We start from the raw sequence: 11,311 nt of genomic DNA, 5'->3' as shown, positions 1-11,311 counted from the left end.
CCATTTCCATGTCGGGATCTCTATAGACTACATTAGCCCTTCGGGCTTCTGGTGCTCTATCTTTACCTGCTGGCAATTAGGACACTGAGCGACATACTCAGCAATGTTCTTCTTCATATCGTTCCACCAATACACATCCTTAACATCATGATACATCTTCGTCGACCCAGGGTGAATGTAGTACCACGAATAATATGCCTATGACATAATCCTGTCTCGTAGCCCTGCTATATCTAGAACACACAAACGACCCATGTATCTGAGAACCCAATCTCCCTTGAGTTCTAACAATGGCTTCTTCTGCTGCGGAACTCGCTCTCTCAACTCGACCAACTCTGGGTCCTCGTACTGCTTCTCCTTTACTTCAGCTATGAGAGATGATTTTGCAGTATTTTGGAGTACAAATCCACCATTTCCATAGTCTACTAACCGAACCCCCAAACAAGCCAATTGATGAATCTCTCTAGTTAATTGTCTTTTTTCGGTCTCTACATGTGCTAAGCTACCCATAGATCGGCGACTTAAGGTATCTGCTACCATATTAGCTTTCCCTGGGTGGTAGAGAATGTTAACATCGTAATCTTTTAATAACTCAAGCCATCGCCTCTGTCGCAAATTCAACTCTTTTTGCTTGAAGATATATTGCAGGCTCTTATGATCTGTAAATATATCAACATGAACACCATATAAATAATGCTGTCATATCTTAAGCTCATGGACAACCGCAGCTAACTCGAGGTCATGGGTCGGATAATTTCTCTCATGCTTCCTTAACTGCCTTGAAGCATACGCAATTACCTTCCCATGTTGCATTAGAACACACCCTAACCCGACACCTGAGGCATCACAATACATAGCATACCATCTGGACCCTCTGGAAGTGCTAGAACTGGCGCTGAGGTCAACCTGTTCTTAAGCTCTTGAAAACTCTGCTCGCAAGCCTCTGTCCACTGAAACTTAGTCGCTTACTGCATCAACTTCGTTAATAGTGCGGAAAGAGAAGAAAAACCCTTTACGAACCTCTGGTAGTATCCTGCTAAGCCTAGAAAGCTACGAATCTCTGTCGGAGTGGTAGGTCTAGGCCAGGATTTCACAGCCTCAATCTTCTGAGTGTCTACCTTTATACCTCCGTCGGATACAATGTGCCCCAAGAATGCTACGGACTTTAGCCAGAATTCACACTTAGAAAACTTAGCATACAATTTATTATCGCGGAGGGTCTGGAGTACTGCTCGTAGGTGATCTACATGCTCATCCTCTGAACATGAATAAACCAGAATATCATCAATAAAGACTATCACGAACAGATCTAAATATGGTCGGAATAGGCTATTCATCAAGTCCATAAATATGGCAGGTGCATTCGTCAACCCGAAGGACATGACAAGGAACTCGAAGTGGCCATATCAGGTCCTGAAGGCTGTCTTGGGAATATCTTTCTCCCGAACTCTGACCTGGTGGTATCCCGACCTCAAATCTATCTTTGAAAAGCATTTAGCCCCCTGAAACTGATCAAACAGGTCATCGATCCTTGGAAGTGGATACTTATTCTTGATAGTTACCTTGTTAAGCTGCCTATAATCGATACACATCCTCAGTGAGCCATCTTTCTTCCGCACAAACAGTACCGGTGTACCCCAAGGTGAAGTACTGGGCCTGATGAAACCTTTCTCCAGCAAATCTTTTAACTGCTCCTTCAACTCCTTCAATTCGGCAGGTGCTATTCTATATAGAGGGATGGATATTAGTTGAGTTCCCGGAAGCAAATCGATGCCAAAATCAATCTCTCGCTCTGGGGGAATACCTGGAAGCTTATCGGAAAAAAAGCATCGGGAAACTCATTAACCATAGGGATAGATTGAACGGTTGGTGACTCTACTTCCACAGTCTCTACCCGAACTAAGTAATAACCATAACCTTTTCTGATCATCCTCCTTGCCGTAAGATAGGAAATAAATCTACCTCTCGGCAATGCCGTATTACCTTTCTATTCCAAAAACAGGCCCTCCTGGAATTTAGAATCGAACTACCTTTGATCCTTAATCAACGTTAGCATAACAAGAAGCCAACCAATCCATACCCATTATAACATCAAATTCTACCCAACCAAGCACCACGTACCTTATCCTTATTTGTTATCAAACTTATCACGGGCCATTATGAGCACATCTATACGTGCTTCTTTTATCCCATCAATCAATGCCTGCTACACAACATTCGAGCCGCATCTAAACTAAATATTGGGCAAGGGCCCGTACTCTCTCTTCTGTGGATACGCTATCCCTCTCAAAGTAGAGAATGAAGGGTGGGCAGCAGGTACCACGAGCCTTTTGTCCCACACATCTATCCAGAAGCAAGTGTAGTTCACCGATTCCACTGGTCAAAGCGCGTTCGTTGTTGCCTGTATAGCTTTCTAGAGCAGAGATCTAGCAACGCGCTTCAATCGCCCATGATTGAGACAAAGGTAGATGAGAAGAAATTCTTTTTCTTTCATATTCTGCTAATTTTATTCTTTTTGCATCTCGTTGATATAATAGGTTGATTTACGTTACTAGCTACTAGACCGAAAGGAAGGGGGTTTACCAACTAATTAATAAGTAGTTGAGAGGGGAACTGGTCCTACTAATGAGCTAGGATCAAACTCTTCCTTTCCGGTTACATTGGCTTGGCCTTTTGGACAAGCAGATAGCACATGACCAAAAGTTTTTACACCCATGAGCTAAGGCACCACCCTTCTTAGATAAAGAAAACGGTGGATACTTTTCCGGGTAGAAGGTGACAACCCTAATGAATTGACTATGAAATCCGTCTCCCCCGCCCTGTTAGAACAGTCTGCTCTGTAACAACACAACCTGAAAGGAAGCGATTCCTAATAGGAAGTTTCTAGTCGTCTTTCTTGAGGAGCTATATACGTAACAATATTAGGACTTAACTCGCAGAATTCCTTCAAGAAAAAAGTTTATATGGATACATAAGGGCCGACAAAGCCGTAGATATGTCATACCAAAAACTATATACAGGATACTATCTGCAAAACCTCTAAGTAAACATAACCATAATATATACAAGTCGGGATAGGGCCCCATACGTCCTCCTTAAACAACCTAACATATTCATAACCCTGACTTGGTAATATTCCAAGAGGAGGTAGAGCTCACCAACCAAAAACTGACATCCGGAGGAAGCCTACAGTAGAGGGTCCTTGCCTCGTCCTATGTGAGAGCCTCGATCAGACACACTTCGAAGCGGAATCTCCATATCCTTATCAGTTACCCTCCTCCTCTTGGCCCTACTAATATGCTCTTCCTCTGCATATCCCATAACATACACAGACAAACCTTGATTGACGGACTCACAAGATTGTGGACTATCTGGAACCTCAGAAGAGCTGGTGTCCGCAAATACCCTAACATATGCCAATCCGTGCACCACTCCCCTCATACCCTGATCAACGGGCTGCGATAATGAAACCAAGGGCCTTTGTGAGGTCAGAACTCCTCTCACCCCATCTGCTGCGGAGTGGTCGAAACTACTCGAAAGAATGACTCATATGGATCATCGGATGGATCCTCCTCAATAGAGCCCATGATCTTCGATGGGTCTGACTCTATAGTGTAACTTATATCTCCTTCTAATACTTTCGTAGCCTTCTGACCTACGCTAGCGGCCTGTGCCTATCGTCTAGTAGTAATAGGCATCACTAAAAAAACATAAATAAGGAAAAGATTAGGAGTGGATACTTATGACTCAGTTTTATCGCACAATCTGGATTAGAAAGAAAAGTAACCATCCTAAATATCATGTAGCCTCCTGTTTATAAGTGTGCTGCACAACACACCCATAAACAAGACTCTACGAGACACGACTTGTAGACTCTCTAGGACAGAATTGCTTTGATACCACTTTTGTCATGCCCCGAGCCTGGGGATGAGACCGGCACCCGGTGCCTTACCTATCCTTGCGTACCACATGCGACTAAGAGGCTCTGAATATGTAATGTCATAATCTGGCCATGGGCCATATTACAAGATAATGTGTGAAGCAAAATATAAAACTGAATAGAGACTAACGCTGACTAAATGTCAACATAAAGCTGGGCCGGCAAGGCCGTCATAACCACTATAACTGACAAGCCAACAAAATATGCGTGTAGGGCCTACAAGCCCAACATACTGCAGTAACTGTCAGGATATGTCTATAAGCCTCTACTGAGAGATGTACTATGATCGGAACAGGGCCCCGACCTACCCATAACCTATCTACATATATACACAAGATGTACACAAAACTTCTAGACTCGACAACTCCGAAGGATGGGGAGCTTATCGATAAAGCTGAACTCGGGCAACACCTACTGAGGAGGTCTACCCGTCTGTCTGTCTGAGCCTGCACGCATGAAATGCAGCATCCCCAGAAAGGGACGTCAGTACGAAATAATGTACCGAGTATGTAAGGCAGTATACAGAAAGCTGAAACTGAATTGATAATCTAAACATATGCTTACCTGCTGATACTGACTCAATTCTTTCAATATAATAAGTAAAATAACTGTCCGACCCTATAAGGTTCGGTATATATATATATATATAACTGCTCTGCCGTAGTAGGCTCGCTCATAGGCGTTCGGCCATACTAGGCTTTGTATCTCAACCAACTGGGCTCACTAATAGGCGCTCGGCCACAGTAGGCTCACTCATAACTTACCATCTGGGCTCACTCATAGGCGCTCGGCCACAGTAGGCTCGGTATATAACTTACCATCTGATCAGAGGTTGCCGAATAGGGGCTTGGCCATCGATTATAGCTCGATTGTAATAAAAATAATGTAATATTGTCCTCCTAACTAACTTTCTAACTAACCACTCTAATAAGTTAACTAATGCTCCTCTTAACCACCTTAGCTAACTATGGTTAGTAATCCTACTTATCTCAACAAAATCCATATATATTTTATGATAGTTAGATGTAGAATTGGAATAGATGTGTTAATGTATCATGATGAAGCTAGTTCTTCATGTTGCTAATCACAATATCAGTATTATAAGCCATGTCTTATTATATAATAATATTTTGCTATATTGTTATTATAGTGTGGAAGATATATAAAAATCTAATTTGTACACGTAATATATATTGCACACTTATTGAGGAAATGCAATGTAATTCAAATGAATTCTACTGACCACAAAACACAATTGATTTGATAAGATAATAAACATACCAAATGTAATAGACCAAGCAATACGTGCTTATTCCTTAAAGTTTCTTTGAATGATGTACAATTCATGGAGACACAAGCTATATATCAGGTAAAAATATTGACTAGTATTTATCATTAGTTTTTGCCATATAGATTGGTTTGAAATTTGAGTTGTTCTATATAGACTCTCTGCTCTCTTGACTGGAAAAAGAAAATACTCAAATGAATATGAAGTCCCGATAAAGAAAATATTATAACTTACAAAACTAGAAAAATATATGTAAATTCCGGGATATGAATTTTTCTTTATGCTTCGTTATCAAACTCGTGTAATTACAGGATCATGCCAAAATGAAAGAAGGGCTTAGCCTTAACATACCTGGAGTAGGAAAAATCCGTATAATATTCTAGAAAAAGATTGTACCGTACTCTTTTAGAACCGCAAAATTTTGCGTTGCTATGGTTCTAACAATTCTCGTTGGAATTGTTTGGTTGCAAGAAGTTTATTGAAATCTTGCTGGATGGAGTTTGAACGTAATTTTTATGAAACCAAATTCTGGTTTGAAATGTGCTGAATAGGATTTTTAGGAAGAAAACCAAATCTTGTAATGTTATGAAACTAAGTTTTATAATGTCTTACACGTAAGTGTCTTGTAACTTTAAATAGACACTAAGCCACTATGACTAAGTGGCATAGGCCATAGTAGTGGCTTGCTGCCACGTGGAGGTGGGGTAGGAATTATTAAATCTTTATCCACTTATTAGGTGATTAGGTAATGTCCCGTTACCTGGTAATTAACCAATTACCCGCATAATTAAGAATTGTCTCACATTACTTAAAATTTTACTCATTTTTAATATACTTTATACATCATACTATCATGGTCATATGGTACCTTGTATGGTACTAGTCCATAAATATCGGGTATTATCGCTCGACTCGTATTTTATCCCAAATTGGCAACCTTTAACGAAACTCATTTTCTTCTATATGCTTACCTTCTCTCCTTCACGAATTTACTCATCATGTATTTGAAATAGCATAATGCTTATAATATAAAGAAAATCTCATCCCCGAGTCTACGTTAGTTAACTAAAGATGAAACTTTAACGTACGAACAATGCGAGATGTAACATAACTGTGCCAGTGAACACCACCGGGACGATCCAAGATACCAAATTCTACGTGATCGAAGGGGACATGAGGTACAACGACCTATTCCAAAGTCCATGGGTTCATAACATGAGGTTGGTACCCTCAACCTTACACAAGGCACTGAAGTTCCCTACGCCGGGAGGAAACAAGACGGTCTACGGAGAGCAGCCGACCGCAAAGAAAATGTTCGCAGTCGATGAGGTGATCCCGGTGCCATTGGTCTTGACATCAAATAATACGGAGCCGACCAAGAAGGAAGAAATTAAATAGCAATCACTCATACCGGTCCCGACTGAACCGGCAGAGCGAGGAGTAGACGAGGAGGATTATTACAGAGTTCCTAGATCGTTCATAGCTCCTGATGATTCCGATGCCACCAAATTGCCGGTCGAGAAGCTGGAGCAAGTCATATTGATTGAACACTTACTCGATCAAAAGGTATACTTGGGCACGGGGTTAACTCTCGAGCTCAGGAAAAAACCCATTGAATTTCTTATAGCTAACATAGATTGTTTCACATGGTCCCATCTTGACATGACAGGAATCCCGCCAGAAATAGCCACTCAGAAGCTATGTTTGGATCCAAAATTCCGCCCAGTTAAACATAAGAGGAGGCCTCAACTTAGCTTTCTCGATGCCTATTTCGAGTACAACTAAATTCGAATGGATCCGAACGATCAATAAAAGACTTCCTTTATCACTAAATTTGGCACCTATTGTTATAACGAAATGATATTCGGATTAAAGAACACAAGTGCCACCTATCAACGCCTAGTAAACCGGATGTTCGAAGAACATATAGGAAAATCAATGGAAGTTTATATTGACGACATGTTAGTCAAGCCCCTACGAGCAGAGGATCATTTGAAACATTTGCAGGAAACCTTCGACATATTGAAGAAATACAATATGAAGCTGAACCCGAAAAAGTGCGCATTCGGGGTCAGATCCGGAAAATCTCTTAGGTTCATGGTATCCAATTGAGGGATCAAAATCAATCCCGACAAAATCAAAGCCAAATAAGACATCACCATGGTGGACAACATCAAGGCCATTCAGAGGTTAACCGGGCATATAGTCGCTCTAGGCCGATTCATATCGAGTTTCTTGGACAAAAGCCATCGCTTCTTCACACTGTTGAAGAAGAAGAATAACTTTTCCTGGACCACGGAATACCAACAAGCTTTGGAAGAACTCAAACGGTATCTTTCAAGTCCGCCCCTACTCTACACTCCGAAGGAGGATGAATAGTTGTACCTTTACTTTGCGGTTTTCGAGGTGGCGGTAAGTGGAGTCTTAGTCCGAAAAGAGGAAGGTACGCAATTTCTTATTTACTATGCCAGTAGAACTCTATGCGAGGCTGAAATAAGGTATCCTCACCTGAAAAAATTAGCGCTCACTTTGCTAAGCGCCTCCAAAAAGTTAAAATCGTACTTTCAATGCCACCTAATATGTGTCGTAATCTCTTACCCACTGAGGAACATCATGCACAAACCCGAGCTCTCGGGCCGGTTGGCCAAATAGGCCGTCAAAATCAGCGGGTATTATATCGAGTATCGACCCCGAACTGCCATAAAATCTTAAATTTTGGCAGACTTCGTGGCCAACTTTATGTAGGCTTTAGTGCCCGACTTCGAAAGGAAAATATTGCTAACCTCGGGGACTACCTCTGGAATTTGGACCCTTTTTACGAACAATGCCTCGAATGCAAAGGGGTCCAGGCTCGGCATCGTGCTGAAACTACCTACGGGAAGTGAGTTAGGCAGTCTATTAGGACTGTGAAATTGACTAACAATGAGGCCGAGTAGAAGGCCATGATTGCAGGTCTCGAATTGCCTAAAAGCCTTGGGGCCAAGGTGATCGAAGCTAAGTACGATTCTCTCCTCGTTGTAAATTAAGTCAATGGGACGTTCGAAGTGAAAGAGGAACGAATGCGAAGGTATTTAGACAAATTACAGGTAACACTGTATCAATTCAAGGAATGGACCCTATAGCACATGCCCCGATATTAGAACAGCGAGGCCGATGCTTTGGCTAACCTGGGGTCATCAGTTGATGATGATGAATTCAGTTTGAGAACAGTCATACCGCTCATGAAGTCGGTGATAGAAGAAGGCCATGCTGAAGTAAACTCAATGAGTTTAACCTAGGATTTGAGGAATAAGTACATAGACTACTTGAAGATTGGGAAATTTCCCTCAGATCCCAAGAATCGAGAGCCCTACATACCAAGGATGCCAGATTTAGCTTGTTCGAAGGAAATTGTTCAGGAGAACATTCGACGGCCCGCTAGCTAGATGCTTTGGACCGGAAGATACCGAATATGCCTTTAGAGACGTTCATAAAGGCACTTGCAGGAACCATTCGGGGGGGAGAATCTTTGGTCCACAAATTAATTAGGGCCAACTATTATTGGAGCTAAATGGAGAAAGATGCAAAGAACTTCGTACAAAAATGCGACGACTGCCAGAGATACGCACCAATGATCCATCATCCTGGAGAGCTACTCCACTCGATCCTATCCCCATTGTCGTTTATGAAGTGGGTAATGGACATCGTCGGTCCCATACCGCGGGAACTCGGTAAAGCTCAATTCATACTATTCATGACCAATTATTTTTCCAAATGGGTCGAGGCTCAAGCATTCGAAAAGGTCCGGGAGAAAGAAGTCATTCACTTTATATGGGACCACATAATATGTCGATTTGGGATACCGGCCGAGGTCGTATGCGACAATGGGAAATAATTCATCGGCAGTAAGGTAAATAAGATTTTGAAGATCACAAGATTAAGAAGATACTATTAACACCTTACCACCCTAATAGGAACGGACAAGCGAAATCAACAAATAAGACCATAATTCAAAACCTAAAAAAGAGGTTGACCGATGCCAAAAGGAAATGGAAGAAAATCCTACCCATAGTCCTATGGGCATATCGTACGACCTCTAAGTCTAGTACCAGGGCCACTCTATTTTTGTTAGTCTACAGGGCCGAAGCCTTAATACTAGTCAAAGTAGGAGAACCGAGCCTCAGGTTCCAATATACAATAGAAGAGTCAAATGGCGAGGCCATGATCACGAGCCTAGAATTATTGGATGAAAGATGGGAGGCCATCCTAGTCCGGTTGGCCGTCCAGAAATAGCAGATAGAAAGATACAATAACAGGAGAGCCAACTTCCGACATTTCAAGATTGGGGACTTGGTGTTGAGGAAAGTAACATTACACACTCGAAAACCGAACGAGGGGAAGCTAGGACCAAATTGGGAAGGACCATATCAAGTCGTTGGGATTACCAGCAAAGAGTCATACAAACTCAAAGAAGGAAACAATGTGCAACGACCGAACAATTGAAACGTGACACGCTTAAAGCGGTACCACTGCTGAGGTACGAACTCGATTACTCTTTAATCATGTTATGAATCAGACTAACATTTGTAGGCAATGGCCATGGATGGATATGGCTATTGGGTCTGAAAGCATGCGTTGCACTCTTTTTTCCTTAAATCGATTTTGTCCCAAAATGGGTTTTTTGATAAGGTTTTTAACGAGGCAACAGTAAAATTTGCTAACTTAGATTCTAAGATCGGTCTCATACCAGAGTCAATGATCATTCACTTTATATCAAAAGTATCCGAGCCCTCTCAAGCTCGACCTCGAATACAGGGGGCCATTACCCTCAGATTAAGGTTTTTAGCAAGGAAAAAAGAAAAAAACTTGTATGCTAGAAGCTAAGGCTTGGTGGTTAGGATTCACTGTAAGGGCCAAACGGTCGTATGAACCTTGCTCACATAGTCCACTCTAGCCATGATATAAGTTTTTGTGCGCTTTCGATCAGGTACTTTACATACTGAAAAATGAAAGATAGTTCTACCTTACTATTACACATTTTCTTGCTTCTTAAATTCTAGATCCTAAGAGCCCACGGACTACCCCTACTCGGGAACTATCGCCCGAAGAAAGTTCGAACAATCCGGGTTACACAATCCCGGAGGCACCAAATCTATTAGGCGGTGCCCAAATATAAAAGGCTACGACCATCCTAAAAGCGGCTCGGAGACATCCGAAGGTCATAATCATAAAGTAAGGCCTTTATAAAAACTCAAAACCTTCTAAAAGGTTACCCTAGGCAAAAGCATCATCTAAAATCACTTAAGCATCATGAAAACCTCCGGTCACACAAAGGTTTCAAAGCTCGAGCAAACAATGTTGTATCGAGGTAGGGCTCCGTTCGGACCTCCAAAAAATGAATGCCCCATAACTACATTTGATTCTATGCTAAGGCATCAAAAACATTACATGAATAGAAATTATAAAAAGATGCTGGAAAAGTAAAAACACGATATTGCCAGAAAAAGAAATTTTCATATATATATATATTCCGAAGTATATTTACAAAGGCCCAATAGAAATGGCCTCAAAATAAACACAAAAAATATACATGAGGGAACAAACAAAACTAAAAAAAGTACTAAGGCATCTATGTCTGGTCTTCAATGGGGCCCGACTCGTCATCGGAACCGTCGGAGCCCTCGGAACCCTCGGTGCCTTCGGCATCTTCAGGCTCTAAGAGCTCCTTTGCCTCAACCTCGAGCTTTTTGGCTTCCTTGATCTTATCTGACAGGTCAAAACTTCGGGCATGGATCTCTTCGAGGGTCTCTCTTTGGGACAGCTACTTCACATATTCAGCCTTTGTTCTTAGGCGAGTCTCGGCTGCCTCCGCGTCGGCCTTGTATTGGGTCACTATTTCTTCGGAATCGGCGGAGGTGGTGTCCAATTTAGAATTCATTGCCTCATATTCTCTACCGAGGGAATCTCGCTCTGCGACAACCGAGCTCAGTGTACTCGAAGATCATCATTCAGTTGAGAGCATTTTTCATCTTTGTCCTTTGTCATCAGGAGTTGGTTCTCAACTGATGCTAGCTCCGCCTTCGCGATTTCCTTATCCGAAGCCA

This window comes from Nicotiana tabacum, chromosome 23 (assembly GCF_000715075.1).
Source record: "Nicotiana tabacum cultivar K326 chromosome 23, ASM71507v2, whole genome shotgun sequence".
NCBI lineage: Eukaryota > Viridiplantae > Streptophyta > Magnoliopsida > Solanales > Solanaceae > Nicotiana > Nicotiana tabacum.
Note: the sequence above shows the minus strand (reverse complement) of the source record.